The 20,497-nt window shown below is 37.8% G+C and overlaps 1 long non-coding RNA gene across 1 annotated transcript; it reads right to left on the minus strand.

The window, feature by feature from the left end:
• Window positions 1-14,689: 14,689 nt before the first annotated feature.
• LOC143421389 (uncharacterized) lies at window positions 14,690-17,462 on the minus strand. Its single transcript, XR_013101027.1, has 3 exons — window positions 16,921-17,462; window positions 16,436-16,493; window positions 14,690-15,482 (listed from the first exon to the last, which is right to left on the minus strand). It is a non-coding gene; the product is annotated as an uncharacterized LOC143421389 (long non-coding RNA).
• Window positions 17,463-20,497: the final 3,035 nt, after the last annotated feature.

Raw genomic sequence — 20,497 nt, forward strand, 5'->3', positions numbered from 1 at the left:
TTTATATGAAGTTGTACAAAAACGCTTTATTTCGCCAAGACAGTGCGTTTCTCACTGTTACATGCATTTGAATGGGAAACTCGCCTGAAACAAAGTATAGGTTTTCATTATGTGAATAATTTTAAAATCTTAGCTCAAACGGCTGCAAAACCTGTTTGCCCAGCACGGGGATATTGAGTTCTATAAGATAAAGCCATAAACATGTTTGTCTGAGTCTTCTATCAAAAGTTACAGCGATTTATATGAAGTTGTTCAAAAACGCTTTATTTCGCCAAGACAATGCGTTTCTCACTGTTACATGCATTTGAATGGGAAACTCGCCTGAAACAAAGTATAGGTTTTCATTATGTGAATAATTTTAAAATCTTAGCTCAAACGGCTGCAAAACCTGTTTGCCCAGCACGGGGATATTGAGTTCTATAAGATAAAGGCATAAACATGTGTATCCGAGTCTTCTATCAAAAGTTACAGCGATTTATATGAAGTTGTACAAAAACGCTTTATTTCGCCAAGACAGTGCGTTTCTCACTGTTACATGCATTTGAATGGGAAACTCGCCTGAAACAAAGTATAGGTTTTCATTATGTGAATAATTTTAAAATCTTTGCTCAAACGGCTGCAAAACCTGTTTGCCCAGCACGGGGATATTGAGTTCTATAAGATAAAGCCATAAACATGTTTGTCTGAGTCTTCTATCAAAAGTTACAGCGATTTATATGAAGTTGTTCAAAAACGCTTTATTTCGCCAAGACAGTGTGTTTCTCACTGTTACATGCATTTGAATGGGAAACTCGCCTGAAACAAAGTATAGGTTTTCATTATGTGAATAATTTTAAAATCTTAGCTCAGACGGCTGCAAAACCTGTTTGCCCAGCACGGGGACCTTGAGTTCTATAAGATAAAGCCATAAACATGTTTGTCTGAGTCTTCTATCAAAAGTTACAGCGATTTATATGAAGTTGTTCAAAAACGCTTTATTTCGCCAAGACAATGCGTTTCTCACTGTTACATGCATTTGAATGGGAAACTCGACCGAAACAAAGTATAGGTTTTCATTATGTGTATAACTTGGAAATCTTAGCTCAAACAGCTGCAAATCCTGTTTTCCCAGCACGGGGACCTTGAGTTCTATAAGATAAAGCCATAAACATGTTTGTCTGAGTCTTCTATCAAAAGTTACAGCTATTTATATGAAGTTGTACAAAAACGCTTTCTTTCGCCAAGACAGTGCGTTTCTCACTGTTGCATGCATTTGAATGGGAAACTCGCGTGAAACAAAGTATAGGTTTTCATTATGTGAATAATTTTAAAATCTTAGCTCAAACGGCTGCAAAACCTGTTTGCCCAGCATGGGATATTGAGTTCTATAAGATAAAGCCATAAACATGTTTGTCTGAGTCTTCTATCAAAAGTTACAGCGATTTATATGAAGTTGTACAAAAACGCTTTCTTTCGCCAAGACAGTGCGTTTCTCACTGTTGCATGCATTTGAATGGGGAACTCGCCCGAAACAAAGTATAGGTTTTCATTATGTGAATAATTTTAAAATCTTAGCTCAAACGGCTGCAAAACCTGTTTGCCCAGCACGGGGATATTGAGTTCTATAAGATAAAGGCATAAACATGTGTATCCGAGTCTTCTATCAAAAGTTACAGCGATTTATATGAAGTTGTACAAAAACGCTTTATTTCGCCAAGACAGTGCGTTTCTCACTGTTACATGCATTTGAATGGGAAACTCGCCTGAAACAAAGTATAGGTTTTCATTATGTGAATAATTTTAAAATCTTTGCTCAAACGGCTGCAAAACCTGTTTGCCCAGCACGGGGATATTGAGTTCTATAAGATAAAGCCATAAACATGTTTGTCTGAGTCTTCTATCAAAAGTTACAGCGATTTATATGAAGTTGTTCAAAAACGCTTTATTTCGCCAAGACAATGCGTTTCTCACTGTTACATGCATTTGAATGGGAAACTCGACCGAAACAAAGTATAGGTTTTCATTATGTGAATAATTTTAAAATCTTAGCTCAAACGGCTGCAAAACCTGTTTTCCCAGCACGGGGACCTTGAGTTCTATAAGATAAAGCCATAAACATGTTTGTCTGAGTCTTCTATCAAAAGTTACAGCGATTTATATGAAGTTGTACAAAAACGCTTTATTTCGCCAAGACAATGCGTTTCTCACTGTTACATGCATTTGAATGGGAAACTCGACCGAAACAAAGTATAGGTTTTCATTATGTGTATAACTTGGAAATCTTAGCTCAAACGGCTGCAAAACCTGTTTGCCCAGCACGGGGATATTGAGTTCTATAAGATAAAGCCACAAACATGTTTGTCTGAGTCTTCTATCAAAAGTTACAGCTATTTATATGAAGTTGTACAAAAACGCTTTCTTTCGCCAAGACAGTGCGTTTCTCACTGTTGCATGCATTTGAATGGGGAACTCGCCCGAAACAAAGTATAGGTTTTCATTATGTGAATAATTTTAAAATCTTAGCTCAAACGGCTGCAAAACCTGTTTGCCCAGCACGGGGATATTGAGTTCTATAAGATAAAGCCATAAACATGTTTGTCTGAGTCTTCTATCAAAAGTTACAGCGATTTATATGAAGTTGTACAAAAACGCTTTATTTCGCCAAGACAGTGTGTTTCTCACTGTTACATGCATTTGAATGGGAAACTCGCCTGAAACAAAGTATAGGTTTTCATTATGTGTATAACTTGGAAATCTTAGCTCAAACGGCTGCAAAACCTGTTTGCCCAGCACGGGGATATTGAGTTCTATAAGATAAAGCCACAAACATGTTTGTCTGAGTCTTCTATCAAAAGTTACAGCTATTTATATGAAGTTGTACAAAAACGCTTTCTTTCGCCAAGACAGTGCGTTTCTCACTGTTGCATGCATTTGAATGGGGAACTCGCCCGAAACAAAGTATAGGTTTTCATTATGTGAATAATTTTAAAATCTTAGCTCAAACGGCTGCAAAACCTGTTTGCCCAGCACGGGGATATTGAGTTCTATAAGATAAAGGCATAAACATGTGTATCCGAGTCTTCTATCAAAAGTTACAGCGATTTATATGAAGTTGTACAAAAACGCTTTATTTCGCCAAGACAGTGCGTTTCTCACTGTTACATGCATTTGAATGGGAAACTCGCCTGAAACAAAGTATAGGTTTTCATTATGTGAATAATTTTAAAATCTTTGCTCAAACGGCTGCAAAACCTGTTTGCCCAGCACGGGGATATTGAGTTCTATAAGATAAAGCCATAAACATGTTTGTCTGAGTCTTCTATCAAAAGTTACAGCGATTTATATGAAGTTGTACAAAAACGCTTTATTTCGCCAAGACAGTGTGTTTCTCACTGTTACATGCATTTGAATGGGAAACTCGCCTGAGACAAAGTATAGGTTTTCATTATGTGAATAATTTTAAAATCTTAGCTCAAACGGCTGCAAAACCTGTTTGCCCAGCACGGGGATATTGAGTTCTATAAGATAAAGCCACAAACATGTTTGTCTGAGTCTTCTATCAAAAGTTACAGCTATTTATATGAAGTTGTACAAAAACGCTTTCTTTCGCCAAGACAGTGCGTTTCTCACTGTTGCATGCATTTGAATGGGGAACTCGCCCGAAACAAAGTATAGGTTTTCATTATGTGAATAATTTTAAAATCTTAGCTCAAACGGCTGCAAAACCTGTTTGCCCAGCACGGGGATATTGAGTTCTATAAGATAAAGCCATAAACATGTTTGTCTGAGTCTTCTATCAAAAGTTACAGCGATTTATATGAAGTTGTACAAAAACGCTTTATTTCGCCAAGACAGTGTGTTTCTCACTGTTACATGCATTTGAATGGGAAACTCGCCTGAAACAAAGTATAGGTTTTCATTATGTGAATAATTTTAAAATCTTAGCTCAGACGGCTGCAAAACCTGTTTGCCCAGCACGGGGACCTTGAGTTCTATAAGATAAAGCCATAAACATGTTTGTCTGAGTCTTCTATCAAAAGTTACAGCGATTTATATGAAGTTGTTCAAAAACGCTTTATTTCGCCAAGACAATGCGTTTCTCACTGTTACATGCATTTGAATGGGAAACTCGACCGAAACAAAGTATAGGTTTTCATTATGTGAATAATTTTAAAATCTTAGCTCAAACGGCTGCAAAACCTGTTTGCCCAGCACGGGGATATTGAGTTCTATAAGATAAAGGCATAAACATGTGTATCCGAGTCTTCTATCAAAAGTTACAGCGATTTATATGAAGTTGTACAAAAACGCTTTATTTCGCCAAGACAGTGCGTTTCTCACTGTTACATGCATTTGAATGGGAAACTCGCCTGAAACAAAGTATAGGTTTTCATTATGTGAATAATTTTAAAATCTTAGCTCAAACGGCTGCAAAACCTGTTTGCCCAGCACGGGGATATTGAGTTCTATAAGATAAAGCCATAAACATGTTTGTCTGAGTCTTCTATCAAAAGTTACAGCGATTTATATGAAGTTGTTCAAAAACGCTTTATTTCGCCAAGACAATGCGTTTCTCACTGTTACATGCATTTGAATGGGAAACTCGCCTGAAACAAAGTATAGGTTTTCATTATGTGAATAATTTTAAAATCTTAGCTCAAACGGCTGCAAAACCTGTTTGCCCAGCACGGGGATATTGAGTTCTATAAGATAAAGGCATAAACATGTGTATCCGAGTCTTCTATCAAAAGTTACAGCGATTTATATGAAGTTGTACAAAAACGCTTTATTTCGCCAAGACAGTGCGTTTCTCACTGTTACATGCATTTGAATGGGAAACTCGCCTGAAACAAAGTATAGGTTTTCATTATGTGAATAATTTTAAAATCTTTGCTCAAACGGCTGCAAAACCTGTTTGCCCAGCACGGGGATATTGAGTTCTATAAGATAAAGCCATAAACATGTTTGTCTGAGTCTTCTATCAAAAGTTACAGCGATTTATATGAAGTTGTTCAAAAACGCTTTATTTCGCCAAGACAGTGTGTTTCTCACTGTTACATGCATTTGAATGGGAAACTCGCCTGAAACAAAGTATAGGTTTTCATTATGTGAATAATTTTAAAATCTTAGCTCAGACGGCTGCAAAACCTGTTTGCCCAGCACGGGGACCTTGAGTTCTATAAGATAAAGCCATAAACATGTTTGTCTGAGTCTTCTATCAAAAGTTACAGCGATTTATATGAAGTTGTTCAAAAACGCTTTATTTCGCCAAGACAATGCGTTTCTCACTGTTACATGCATTTGAATGGGAAACTCGACCGAAACAAAGTATAGGTTTTCATTATGTGTATAACTTGGAAATCTTAGCTCAAACAGCTGCAAATCCTGTTTTCCCAGCACGGGGACCTTGAGTTCTATAAGATAAAGCCATAAACATGTTTGTCTGAGTCTTCTATCAAAAGTTACAGCTATTTATATGAAGTTGTACAAAAACGCTTTCTTTCGCCAAGACAGTGCGTTTCTCACTGTTGCATGCATTTGAATGGGAAACTCGCGTGAAACAAAGTATAGGTTTTCATTATGTGAATAATTTTAAAATCTTAGCTCAAACGGCTGCAAAACCTGTTTGCCCAGCATGGGATATTGAGTTCTATAAGATAAAGCCATAAACATGTTTGTCTGAGTCTTCTATCAAAAGTTACAGCGATTTATATGAAGTTGTTCAAAAACGCTTTATTTCGCCAAGACAATGCGTTTCTCACTGTTACATGCATTTGAATGGGAAACTCGACCGAAACAAAGTATAGGTTTTCATTATGTGTATAACTTGGAAATCTTAGCTCAAACGGCTGCAAAACCTGTTTTCCCAGCACGGGGATATTGAGTTCTATAAGATAAAGGCATAAACATGTGTATCCGAGTCTTCTATCAAAAGTTACAGCGATTTATATGAAGTTGTACAAAAACGCTTTATTTCGCCAAGACAGTGCGTTTCTCACTGTTACATGCATTTGAATGGGAAACTCGCCTGAAACAAAGTATAGGTTTTCATTATGTGAATAATTTTAAAATCTTAGCTCAAACGGCTGCAAAACCTGTTTGCCCAGCACGGGGATATTGAGTTCTATAAGATAAAGCCATAAACATGTTTGTCTGAGTCTTCTATCAAAAGTTACAGCGATTTATATGAAGTTGTTCAAAAACGCTTTATTTCGCCAAGACAATGCGTTTCTCACTGTTACATGCATTTGAATGGGAAACTCGCCTGAAACAAAGTATAGGTTTTCATTATGTGAATAATTTTAAAATCTTAGCTCAAACGGCTGCAAAACCTGTTTGCCCAGCACGGGGATATTGAGTTCTATAAGATAAAGGCATAAACATGTGTATCCGAGTCTTCTATCAAAAGTTACAGCGATTTATATGAAGTTGTACAAAAACGCTTTATTTCGCCAAGACAGTGCGTTTCTCACTGTTACATGCATTTGAATGGGAAACTCGCCTGAAACAAAGTATAGGTTTTCATTATGTGAATAATTTTAAAATCTTTGCTCAAACGGCTGCAAAACCGGTTTGCCCAGCACGGGGATATTGAGTTCTATAAGATAAAGCCATAAACATGTTTGTCTGAGTCTTCTATCAAAAGTTACAGCGATTTATATGAAGTTGTACAAAAACGCTTTATTTCGCCAAGACAGTGTGTTTCTCACTGTTACATGCATTTGAATGGGAAACTCGCCTGAAACAAAGTATAGGTTTTCATTATGTGAATAATTTTAAAATCTTAGCTCAGACGGCTGCAAAACCTGTTTGCCCAGCACGGGGACCTTGAGTTCTATAAGATAAAGCCATAAACATGTTTGTCTGAGTCTTCTATCAAAAGTTACAGCGATTTATATGAAGTTGTTCAAAAACGCTTTATTTCGCCAAGACAATGCGTTTCTCACTGTTACATGCATTTGAATGGGAAACTCGACCGAAACAAAGTATAGGTTTTCATTATGTGTATAACTTGGAAATCTTAGCTCAAACAGCTGCAAATCCTGTTTTCCCAGCACGGGGACCTTGAGTTCTATAAGATAAAGCCATAAACATGTTTGTCTGAGTCTTCTATCAAAAGTTACAGCTATTTATATGAAGTTGTACAAAAACGCTTTCTTTCGCCAAGACAGTGCGTTTCTCACTGTTGCATGCATTTGAATGGGAAACTCGCGTGAAACAAAGTATAGGTTTTCATTATGTGAATAATTTTAAAATCTTAGCTCAAACGGCTGCAAAACCTGTTTGCCCAGCATGGGATATTGAGTTCTATAAGATAAAGCCATAAACATGTTTGTCTGAGTCTTCTATCAAAAGTTACAGCGATTTATATGAAGTTGTTCAAAAACGCTTTATTTCGCCAAGACAATGCGTTTCTCACTGTTACATGCATTTGAATGGGAAACTCGACCGAAACAAAGTATAGGTTTTCATTATGTGTATAACTTGGAAATCTTAGCTCAAACGGCTGCAAAACCTGTTTTCCCAGCACGGGGATATTGAGTTCTATAAGATAAAGCCATAAACATGTTTGTCTGAGTCTTCTATCAAAAGTTACAGCGATTTATATGAAGTTGTTCAAAAACGCTTTATTTCGCCAAGACAATGCGTTTCTCACTGTTACATGCATTTGAATGGGAAACTCGACCGAAACAAAGTATAGGTTTTCATTATGTGAATAATTTTAAAATCTTAGCTCAAACGGCTGCAAAACCTGTTTGCCCAGCACGGGGATATTGAGTTCTATAAGATAAAGCCATAAACATGTTTGTCTGAGTCTTCTATCAAAAGTTACAGCGATTTATATGAAGTTGTACAAAAACGCTTTATTTCGCCAAGACAGTGTGTTTCTCACTGTTACATGCATTTGAATGGGAAACTCGCCTGAAACAAAGTATAGGTTTTCATTATGTGAATAATTTTAAAATCTTAGCTCAGACGGCTGCAAAACCTGTTTGCCCAGCACGGGGACCTTGAGTTCTATAAGATAAAGCCATAAACATGTTTGTCTGAGTCTTCTATCAAAAGTTACAGCGATTTATATGAAGTTGTTCAAAAACGCTTTATTTCGCCAAGACAATGCGTTTCTCACTGTTACATGCATTTGAATGGGAAACTCGACCGAAACAAAGTATAGGTTTTCATTATGTGTATAACTTGGAAATCTTAGCTCAAACAGCTGCAAATCCTGTTTTCCCAGCACGGGGACCTTGAGTTCTATAAGATAAAGCCATAAACATGTTTGTCTGAGTCTTCTATCAAAAGTTACAGCTATTTATATGAAGTTGTACAAAAACGCTTTCTTTCGCCAAGACAGTGCGTTTCTCACTGTTGCATGCATTTGAATGGGAAACTCGCGTGAAACAAAGTATAGGTTTTCATTATGTGAATAATTTTAAAATCTTAGCTCAAACGGCTGCAAAACCTGTTTGCCCAGCATGGGATATTGAGTTCTATAAGATAAAGCCATAAACATGTTTGTCTGAGTCTTCTATCAAAAGTTACAGCGATTTATATGAAGTTGTTCAAAAACGCTTTATTTCGCCAAGACAATGCGTTTCTCACTGTTACATGCATTTGAATGGGAAACTCGACCGAAACAAAGTATAGGTTTTCATTATGTGTATAACTTGGAAATCTTAGCTCAAACGGCTGCAAAACCTGTTTTCCCAGCACGGGGATATTGAGTTCTATAAGATAAAGCCATAAACATGTTTGTCTGAGTCTTCTATCAAAAGTTACAGCGATTTATATGAAGTTGTTCAAAAACGCTTTATTTCGCCAAGACAATGCGTTTCTCACTGTTACATGCATTTGAATGGGAAACTCGCCTGAAACAAAGTATAGGTTTTCATTATGTGAATAATTTTAAAATCTTAGCTCAGACGGCTGCAAAACCTGTTTGCCCAGCACGGGGACCTTGAGTTCTATAAGATAAAGCCATAAACATGTTTGTCTGAGTCTTCTATCAAAAGTTACAGCGATTTATATGAAGTTGTTCAAAAACGCTTTATTTCGCCAAGACAATGCGTTTCTCACTGTTACATGCATTTGAATGGGAAACTCGACCGAAACAAAGTATAGGTTTTCATTATGTGTATAACTTGGAAATCTTAGCTCAAACAGCTGCAAATCCTGTTTTCCCAGCACGGGGACCTTGAGTTCTATAAGATAAAGCCATAAACATGTTTGTCTGAGTCTTCTATCAAAAGTTACAGCTATTTATATGAAGTTGTACAAAAACGCTTTCTTTCGCCAAGACAGTGCGTTTCTCACTGTTGCATGCATTTGAATGGGAAACTCGCGTGAAACAAAGTATAGGTTTTCATTATGTGAATAATTTTAAAATCTTAGCTCAAACGGCTGCAAAACCTGTTTGCCCAGCATGGGATATTGAGTTCTATAAGATAAAGCCATAAACATGTTTGTCTGAGTCTTCTATCAAAAGTTACAGCGATTTATATGAAGTTGTTCAAAAACGCTTTATTTCGCCAAGACAATGCGTTTCTCACTGTTACATGCATTTGAATGGGAAACTCGACCGAAACAAAGTATAGGTTTTCATTATGTGTATAACTTGGAAATCTTAGCTCAAACAGCTGCAAATCCTGTTTTCCCAGCACGGGGATATTGAGTTCTATAAGATAAAGCCATAAACATGTTTGTCTGAGTCTTCTATCAAAAGTTACAGCGATTTATATGAAGTTGTTCAAAAACGCTTTCTTTCGCCAAGACAATGCGTTTCTCACTGTTACATGCATTTGAATGGGAAACTCGACCGAAACAAAGTATAGGTTTTCATTATGTGAATAATTTTAAAATCTTAGCTCAAACGGCTGCAAAACCTGTTTGCCCAGCACGGGGATATTGAGTTCTATAAGATAAAGCCATAAACATGTTTGTCTGAGTCTTCTATCAAAAGTTACAGCGATTTATATGAAGTTGTTCAAAAACGCTTTATTTCGCCAAGACAATGCGTTTCTCACTGTTACATGCATTTGAATGGGAAACTCGCCTGAAACAAAGTATAGGTTTTCATTATGTGAATAATTTTAAAATCTTAGCTCAAATGGCTGCAAAACCTGTTTGCCCAGCACGGGGATATTGAGTTCTATAAGATAAAGCCATAAACATGTTTGTCTGAGTCTTCTATCAAAAGTTACAGCGATTTATATGAAGTTGTTCAAAAACGCTTTATTTTGCCAAGACAATGCGTTTCTCACTGTTACATGCATTTGAATGGGAAACTCGCCTGAAACAAAGTATAGGTTTTCATTATGTGAATAATTTTAAAATCTTAGCTCAAACGGCTGCAAAACCTGTTTGCCCAGCACGGGGACCTTGAGTTCTATAAGATAAAGCCATAAACATGTTTGTCTGAGTCTTCTATCAAAAGTTACAGCTATTTATATGAAGTTGTACAAAAACGCTTTCTTTCGCCAAGACAGTGCGTTTCTCACTGTTGCATGCATTTGAATGGGAAACTCGCGTGAAACAAAGTATAGGTTTTCATTATGTGAATAATTTTAAAATCTTAGCTCAAACGGCTGCAAAACCTGTTTGCCCAGCATGGGATATTGAGTTCTATAAGATAAAGCCATAAACATGTTTGTCTGAGTCTTCTATCAAAAGTTACAGCGATTTATATGAAGTTGTTCAAAAACGCTTTATTTCGCCAAGACAATGCGTTTCTCACTGTTACATGCATTTGAATGGGAAACTCGACCGAAACAAAGTATAGGTTTTCATTATGTGTATAACTTGGAAATCTTAGCTCAAACAGCTGCAAAACCTGATTTCCCAGCACGGGGATATTGAGTTATATAAGATAAAGCCATAAATATGTGTATCCGAGTCTTCTATCAAAAGTTACAGCGATTTATATGAAGTTGTTCAAAAACGCTTTATTTCGCCAAGACAATGCGTTTCTCACTGTTACATGCATTTGAATGGGAAACTCGCCTGAAACAAAGTATAGGTTTTCATTATGTGAATAATTTTAAAATCTTAGCTCAAACAGCTGCAAAACCTGTTTGCCCAGCACGGGGATATTGAATTCTATAAGATAAAGCCATAAATATATATTTCTGAGTCTTCTATCAAAAGTTACAGCTGTTTTTATGAAGACCATTAAAACGCTTTATTTCACCAGTTAGTGCGTTTCTCGCTATTACATGCATTTGAATGGGAAACTCGCCTGAAACAAAGTATAGGTTTTCATTATGTGAATAATTTTAAAATCTTAGCTCAAACGGCTGCAAATCCTGTTTTCCCAGCACGGGGACCTTGAGTTCTATAAGATAAAGCCATAAACATGTTTGTCTGAGTCTTCTATCAAAAGTTACAGCTATTTATATGAAGTTGTACAAAAACGCTTTATTTCGCCAAGACAGTGCGTTTCTCACTGTTGCATGCATTTGAATGGGGAACTCGCCTGAAACAAAGTATAGGTTTTCATTATGTGAATAATTTTAAAATCTTAGCTCAAACGGCTGCAAAACCTGTTTGCCCAGCATGGGATATTGAGTTCTATAAGATAAAGCCATAAACATGTTTGTCTGAGTCTTCTATCAAAAGTTACAGCGATTTATATGAAGTTGTTCAAAAACGCTTTATTTCGCCAAGACAGTGCGTTTCTCACTGTTGCATGCATTTGAATGGGGAACTCGCCCGAAACAAAGTATAGGTTTTCATTATGTGAATAATTTTAAAATCTTAGCTCAAACGGCTGCAAAACCTGTTTTCCCAGCACGGGGATATTGAGTTCTATAAGATAAAGCCATAAACATGTGTATCCGAGTCTTCTATCAAAAGTTACAGCTATTTATATGAAGTTGTACAAAAACGCTTTCTTTCGCCAAGACAGTGCGTTTCTCACTGTTGCATGCATTTGAATGGGGAACTCGCCCGAAACAAAGTATAGGTTTTCATTATGTGTATAACTTGGAAATCTTAGCTCAAACAGCTGCAAAACCTGATTTCCCAGCACGGGGATATTGAGTTCTATAAGATAAAGCCATAAACATGTTTGTCTGAGTCTTCTATCAAAAGTTACAGCGATTTATATGAAGTTGTACAAAAACGCTTTATTTCGCCAAGACAGTGTGTTTCTCACTGTTACATGCATTTGAATGGGAAACTCGCCTAAAACAAAGTATAGGTTTTCATTATGTGAATAATTTTAAAATCTTAGCTCAGACGGCTGCAAAACCTGTTTGCCCAGCACGGGGACCTTGAGTTCTATAAGATAAAGCCATAAACATGTGTATCCGAGTCTTCTATCAAAAGTTACAGCGATTTATATGAAGTTGTTCAAAAACGCTTTATTTCGCCAAGACAGTGCGTTTCTCACTGTTACATGCATTTGAATGGGAAACTCGCCTGAAACAAAGTATAGGTTTTCATTATGTGAATAATTTTAAAATCTTAGCTCAAACGGCTGCAAAACCTGTTTGCCCAGCACGGGGATATTGAGTTCTATAAGATAAAGCCATAAACATCTTTGTCTGAGTCTTCTATCAAAAGTTACAGCGATTTATATGAAGTTGTTCAAAAACGCTTTATTTCGCCAAGACAGTGCGTTTCTCACTGTTACATGCATTTGAATGGGGAACTCGCCTGAAACAAAGTATAGGTTTTCATTATGTGAATAATTTTAAAATCTTAGCTCAAACAGCTGCAAAACCTGTTTGCCCAGCACGGGGATATTGAATTCTATAAGATAAAGCCATAAATATATATTTCTGAGTCTTCTATCAAAAGTTACAGCTGTTTTTATGAAGACCATTAAAACGCTTTATTTCACCAGTTAGTGCGTTTCTCGCTATTACATGCATTTGAATGGGAAACTCGCCTGAAACAAAGTATAGGTTTTCATTATGTGAATAATTTTAAAATCTTAGCTCAAACGGCTGCAAAACCTGTTTGCCCAGCACGGGGATATTGAGTTCTATAAGATAAAGCCATAAACATCTTTGTCTGAGTCTTCTATCAAAAGTTACAGCGATTTATATGAAGTTGTTCAAAAACGCTTTATTTCGCCAAGACAATGCGTTTCTCACTGTTGCATGCATTTGAATGGGGAACTCGCCTGAAACAAAGTATAGGTTTTCATTATGTGAATAATTTTAAAATCTTAGCTCAAACAGCTGCAAAACCTGTTTGCCCAGCACGGGGATATTGAATTCTATAAGATAAAGCCATAAATATATATTCCTGAGTCTTCTATCAAAAGTTACAGCTGTTTTTATGAAGACCATTAAAACGCTTTATTTCACCAGTTAGTGCTTTTCTCACTGTTACATGCATTTGAATGGGAAACTCGCCTGAAACAAAGTATAGGTTTTCATTATGTGAATAATTTTAAAATCTTAGCTCAAACGGCTGCAAAACCTGTTTGCCCAGCACGGGGATATTGAATTCTATAAGATAAAGCCATAAACATGTTTGTCTGAGTCTTCTATCAAAAGTTACAGCGATTTATATGAAGTTGTACAAAAACGCTTTATTTCGCCAAGACAGTGTGTTTCTCACTGTTACATGCATTTGAATGGGAAACTCGCCTGAGACAAAGTATAGGTTTTCATTATGTGAATAATTTTAAAATCTTAGCTCAAACGGCTGCAAAACCTGTTCTGTTTGCCCAGCACGGGGATATTGAGTTCTATAAGATAAAGCCATAAACATGTTTGTCTGAGTCTTCTATCAAAAGTTACAGCGATTTATATGAAGTTGTACAAAAACGCTTTATTTCGCCAAGACAGTGTGTTTCTCACTGTTACATGCATTTGAATGGGAAACTCGCCTGAGACAAAGTATAGGTTTTCATTATGTGAATAATTTTAAAATTTTAGCTCAAACGGCTGCAAAACCTGTTCTGTTTGCCCAGCACGGGGACATTGAGTTCTATAAGATAAAGTCATGAATATGTATATCTGAATCTTCTATCAAAAGTTACAGCTATTTATATGAAGTTGTACAAAAACGCTTTATTTTGTCAAGACAGTGGGTTTTAGAGTCTTCATCATTAAATCTCTGGTTGCTTCATTTTTCTATCCTATATCAGATATTTTAAAGGTTAGCTTAGGTAAAGTTCCATTCTCATGGTGAGGCAAAGTGCTTTATGTGTGTGTGTGCGTGTGCGTGTCATGAACGGCCTATAATTAAAGAACAAAGCGGGGTTTGAGTTCGAGTTGCGGCAGACTGTCACTACTTGTAAATGGAACGCTACGGCGGACAGCTAATAACAGGAATCGGACGCGGTCCAGCCAAGTCCACAGCAACCACCATAGCAACCGCCTAGCATGACCTTAAAAACATATTCTGTCTTCATAACTATCAAAATCGTGAAATGATTTGCAAAGTGTGAAAGTGTTACAGCTGCAGAGAGCTATGGCGGTATCTATGGAAGCTGTTTACATAGCTAATAATATACGATGTAACCATGGAGACAGTCAGTCACGTTTTCTACAGTGAATAAGGTGATTGAGTGCACAGCGTCCACACTCTGCAGGGGGTAAAGACATTACTTCAATATTGTTTTATATTGATATATATTTGCCTTTTGTTGACCATCACCTCAGGTTCACCATTATAGTTTCAGCATACAAATGCACACTGTCTAAACACATTCAAAAACTCATGTCTCAGAGATAAGCACAGCTGTTCATGTTTGTCATTAGAGTTTTATTTGTAAGAAAATTATGAACTTCATATTGTGCATTAAATAAAAGAACATTTCACAACTCTGAGTCAACAGAAACAGGTAACAGAAATGTCTCTAATGTGTACAGTGTAGTGTAAGCATTAAAAGATCATAAAGGAAAAACTAACATTTATGTGAAACTAATTGTAATAAAAAATGAGCAGGTGCTTTATAGATTTAAAAGAAAGAATCTGAAAACAACACTTTTTTGGTCTAAGTCAGGGGTGTCAAACTCAAATACACAGTGGGCCAAAAACTGTAACAAAGTCGCGGGCTAACATTACCGGTAATATTTATTGAAATATATTTATTCCTCCAGATATAAGAATGAATCTTTTCTTATGGACTCAAACACGTTTTGCTGAAAAACTGAATATGGAACAAGCAAAGCTTAATACTAAACAATATATATATTAGCTGTATAATACCAGTAGGCCAGCTCTAATAGTAATTTGGTATGGCTTTGCGGGCCAAATGTAATTAGGCTGCGGGCCAAATTTGGCCCGCGGGCCAGAGTTTGACACCTATGGTCTAAGTGATCAAAGTAGAAAACAGAACTGATGTTCAAGAACAAACCGTAGCTGCACTAATATTACACATCTCGATCATTGTACTGAACAGACATGTTGCTTTTAAAACCACATGCAGTGTGTGACCATGACTGTTCACTGAGACCATGAACGCCACTTCGCTGAAGCATTCTTCTTCTTCTTCTTGCCATTAAATTGGAAGCAGAAGCAGCACGAGCTGATTTGATCTACTGAAAGGAAAAAGCAGAACATCTGAGCTGAAACCAGTCAGCTGAAATCATTAAGACAGGAACAAATTCAATGCAGTGTCTCAAGTGGCTTAGCCTGTTACAACTGTTGATACAAGCTAAATACGGTTAACACACAGTGTCAGGGAGCTCCAGTGTGGGAACTAGTGGCTTTAGGTTTGTAGTCATTTAACTTTCATCCATTCATTCATTTAATTCAGGAGGAAGAAATGCCAGGTTGGTGCAGGCTGGTTACATGCATTTGGTCCCATGCTGTCTTTAATTAAATGACTTGGTTCATTTTATGGCTGGGCTGTATGTGGGGTTATATCATGTTATTTGGGCAGGAGTACCTGTCCCCTGTTAGACTTAGAAAGTTTCTCCATAAGTAGAGTTTCTAACTCTTCTAGCACATCTGTGGCTGACAGCTTTTTGGTGGCTCTTTTTACCCCACACTGGTTGTGAGTGTGTAAATAGCCCCACTAGTTATTTTGGGTTGCAGTTAACTAGGGAGGAAGGGGTGGGTATGCCATGATTAGGTGAATAACAATTATATGTGATACATAAATTTCACAATGCATGCATATATCTCTATCAATTAAACCTGGCCTGAGGGCTGCCATTTTTTACATTCAGTTATTTCTCTTAGAAATGTTGGAACTAAATAATGAATGTGTTACAGTTAAAGTGAAACACTGGTCAGTGTAAATGGCTCATTGGGACACAGAAACCTTTAAATTAAACCTGATATCTAGTGTCAAACAATATCAAAGCTGTAAAAGATGTTTACATTCAGAATTTATAAAACTATGATTGTAAATAAATTCAAACAAGTGAGCTTTTCTCTTTGTGCTGAATATCAACACTGTGGTTTCTTAGACTGTAAGCTTTACTTTAGTGCAACCAGTTGCAGAAGCTGCCACTCCAAATGTCTTTTGATAACAAGAAAAAAATACCTTTTCAGTACACGGCCTGAAGTTCTTCTCCGAAATCTTCTGCAATCGGCTTTGTCTGCTGGTTTGAAGACAATAAACCATAAAAAAGATGATTTAGTCACTTCGTCTGTGTCATGCAGCTCGAATGTGTCGTGTAACGATGTTGAATAGCCGTCGTTATCCCTCTGCTGCGTTAGTAGGATTGTACTGTACAGCATCTCATTGATATGTGAGGAATGCTAATGTGACACGATAACAGACTTACATCATTAAAATATAAAGTGCAGGAGATATTTAGATATTTTTTATATTTATATTACATTTTATAGCTGACGGATATTACTAAATAGATAGAATTTACTAAATAGCTGGATGAACATGAAAAATATGTCTATAATAACAAATGACCATGAGAGCCAGTAGAATTAATTCAGCTGGACACTCGAAAGACGTCCTTAAATGCTCTTTAAGTGGCAGAACAGATGAACAAACAGTTAATCGCTTACTTGAGATGAAATCTGCTCAGCTACTTTGAAAACAGCTTCTAACTGGTTCCTCCTTTAACAGGATGACTGCTCAGGGGTAAGGCCATCATGCAATCCAGCAACCTTTATGGTTCTGCTTTGATTTAATATTTTTTGGGAACGCAGGCATCTGTTCAAAGCAAATGGATTTAATTTTAACAAGTCAGGGGTGAAACTGTTCACCTCCAACTTGTTTTATTCCATACGTCATCCATCCGTGCTTGGTGCCAAGGCTGAGATAAACGAGGAGTTATCTCATAAAGAGGAACAAACAGTACTCCAAGAACAGACAAAGCCCAGCAGAAACCTTGAGGAGGAGCTCCATTTGCCCCCACCCGGGAAGAGCCTCAGAAAGGAGAGACATCCATGGCATCTGAGGAAGAGCCTCAGAAAGGAGAGACATCTAAGGCAAGAAGAGGGGTCCCTATTTGCCTCCAACTCTCTCAACAACACCAACGACCAGGACAAGGGACCACGACCTTCCCCAGTCCCCCAAACCCCTGACAGGCCATCACCCTCCTCCCCCTCCCTTTCTCCCTCCTCCCCACACCTGAAATTCACTGAGGAGATGATGGAGCGGGTCAATGCTGGGCTCAGATCTACCCCCCGTCCCAATCCCTTTTTGTCCCCCATAAACCCCCCACCAGAGCGGCCAAAGGTTCGCCATCGAGCCCCACCCTCAACAGAGCAATCGAAGTCACATTGCCCAGCCTCGCCCCCCTTAGTTCCTCTTCATGCCCTGTCTCCGCAGTCTGATGCGTGATGTGTGAAGGGTCCGGGCTGTGAGGATTATGGCAGTGATGACTTTTCCCAGGAGAAGCTGGGACCCTGTTTACTAGAAGGTTTTAAAATTTCTGTACTTTTAGGTGACAGGAGACATGTGGCCTGGTCAAAACACAGAGAGCTGCACTCTAAAAGATCTTTAAACATAGTAAACATACCTTGTGTGCCACAGACTGCTCCCAAACACGAGGGGACAAGTAATACCTCTAAAACACTTAAGTTGGCTTTATTAAACATTAGATCTCTAGCTGGGAAAACATTTTTAATTAATGATTTAATCACTGAGCACAGCCTTGATTTTATGTTTTTAACTGAAACTTGGTTGGACCAAAGTAACAGTGGAGCTGTTCTCATCGAGACGACCCCTCCTAACTACAGTTTTATCAGTGAGGTCAGGCCGAGCAGGAGAGGAGGAGGGGTTGCTGTCTTATTTAATGAATCATTTCAATGTAAGCAGCTATCTCCTGGAAGTTTTCAGTCTTTTGAATATGTGGCTTTACAGCTGAAGGCCCCATCCAAAGTTGTGTTTCTTAATGTTTACAGGCCTCCCAAATACTGCACAGACTTTTTTAATGACCTCAGTGAACTGCTGTCTGTGATCTGTGTTGATTTTGACTGTGTAATTATTGCTGGGGATTTTAACATTCATGTGGACAACCCTCAGGACAAAGGGACTAAAGACCTGAGTAACACTCTGGGCAACTTTGGGCTGACTCAGCATGTAACAGAGGCCACACATAATAGAGGACACACTCTTGACCTACTGATCTCCAAAGGCCTGAGCATTTCAAAGGTTACTGTGTCTGATGTGGGCCTGTCTGATCATTACTGTGTTTTCTTTGAAAGTAAAATCTCAGCCCACACAAATATATCAACAGCAGTGATCACAAAACGGTGTATAACTGAACACAGTAGTGCAATTTTTAACCAGGTCTTCCCATTAACACCTGACCTGCCCAGAGGGTCAGGGTCAGTCAATGAGCTCGTCAATAGCTTCAATGCTAACATGTTAAATGTAATGGACACTATTGCTCCCATTAAGGTGAAGGTTATCTCTGGAAGGAAAAAGTCTCCATGGAGAAACTCCACACTGGTGAAAAAAGAAAAAAGAGAGTGTAGGAAAGCTGAGCGCAGATGGAGAAAAACAAACCTCCAGGTTCATTATGACATTTATAAAGAGAAACTTCACAATTATAATTTACAACTGAGGAATGCAAGGAGGTCCTACTTCTCTGACATCATCACTAAAAACAGCCATAATGCTCGGGTCTTATTTTCTACAGTTGACAGGCTAACAAACCCTCCTGTGTCAGTGGCAGCTGAACTTCATTCGACCATGGCCTGCAATGACTTTGCCAAATTCTTCACTGAAAAAATCCAAAAAATTAGACAAGCAATTGGTACATCAACAGCAGATCCAGGATATGTACTGTGTCCACCAAAAAACTGTTTAAACACCATGAAACAGTTTCAACCTATTAACAGCAAAGACCTGGAGGACATCTTAGGTAAACTGAACTCCTCCTCCTGCTGTTTAGATGTCCTGCCAACAAGTTTTTTCAAAAAGGTCTCAAAGACTTTAGAGTCAGACCTGTTACAGATCGTCAACTTTTCTTTATTATCAGGTGTGTTTCCAGAATCACTAAAAACTGCTGTAATCAAACCTATACTGAAAAAGGACAATCTTGACAAGACACAAATGAACAACTACAGGCCGATCTCAAATCTCCCGTTTTTAAGTAAGATCATTGAAAAAGCAGTTTCTCAACAGCTCAGTTACTTCTTAAAACAGAATAATTGCTACGATGCCTTCCAGTCAGGTTTTAGACAGAACCACAGCACTGAAACCGCTCTGACCAAAGTGTTCAATGACATATGTCTAAATACAGACAGTGGAAAAATGTCAGTCCTAGTTTTACTGGATCTCAGTGCAGCATTTGATACAGTTGACCACAACATATTACTCAAACGACTGGAGAACTGGACAGGTCTTTCAGGAACTGTACTAAACTGGTTCAAAACATACGTAGAAAACAGGAAATACTTTGTATCAATAGGTAACTTCACATCTGAGCAGACAAGTATCACATGTGGAGTTCCCCAAGGTTCCATCTTGGGACCCCTTCTGTTTAACATCTACATGCTCCCACTGGCACAGATTATAAACAACAACAAAATAAACTATCACAGCTATGCAGATGACACACAAATATATATCACAATGTCACCAGGAGACCGAGGCCCTGTACAGGCTCTTGGTAAATGCATTGAGGAAATCAATGACTGGTTGTGCCACAATTTTCTCCAGCTAAACAAAAACAAAACTGAGGTAATAGTCTTTGGCGCCAAAGAAAAACGATTACAGGTCACCAGAGAACTTCAATCTATACATCTAAAAACCACAAACCAGGCGAGAAATTTGGGTGTAGTGATGGATGCAGACCTAAACTTAGAAAAACACATTAAGACAATAACAAAGTCAGCTTACTATCACCTCAAGAATATATCAAGGATAAAAGATCTGATGTCTCAACAGGACCTGGAAAAACTAGTCCATGCATTCATCTTTAGTAGGCTTGATTACTGTAACAGCATCTTTACAGGTCTACCTAAAAAATCAGTCAGACAACTACAGCTCATTCAGAACTCTGCTGCTCGAGTCCTCACTAAGACCAAAAAAGTGGACCACATCAGTCCAGCTCTGAGGTCCTTACACTGGCTGCCTGTCCGTCAGAGGATAGACTTTAAAGTTCTGATGCTGGCCTATAAAGCTCTG

Source organism: Maylandia zebra, linkage group LG2 (genome assembly GCF_041146795.1).
Source record: "Maylandia zebra isolate NMK-2024a linkage group LG2, Mzebra_GT3a, whole genome shotgun sequence".
NCBI lineage: Eukaryota > Metazoa > Chordata > Actinopteri > Cichliformes > Cichlidae > Maylandia > Maylandia zebra.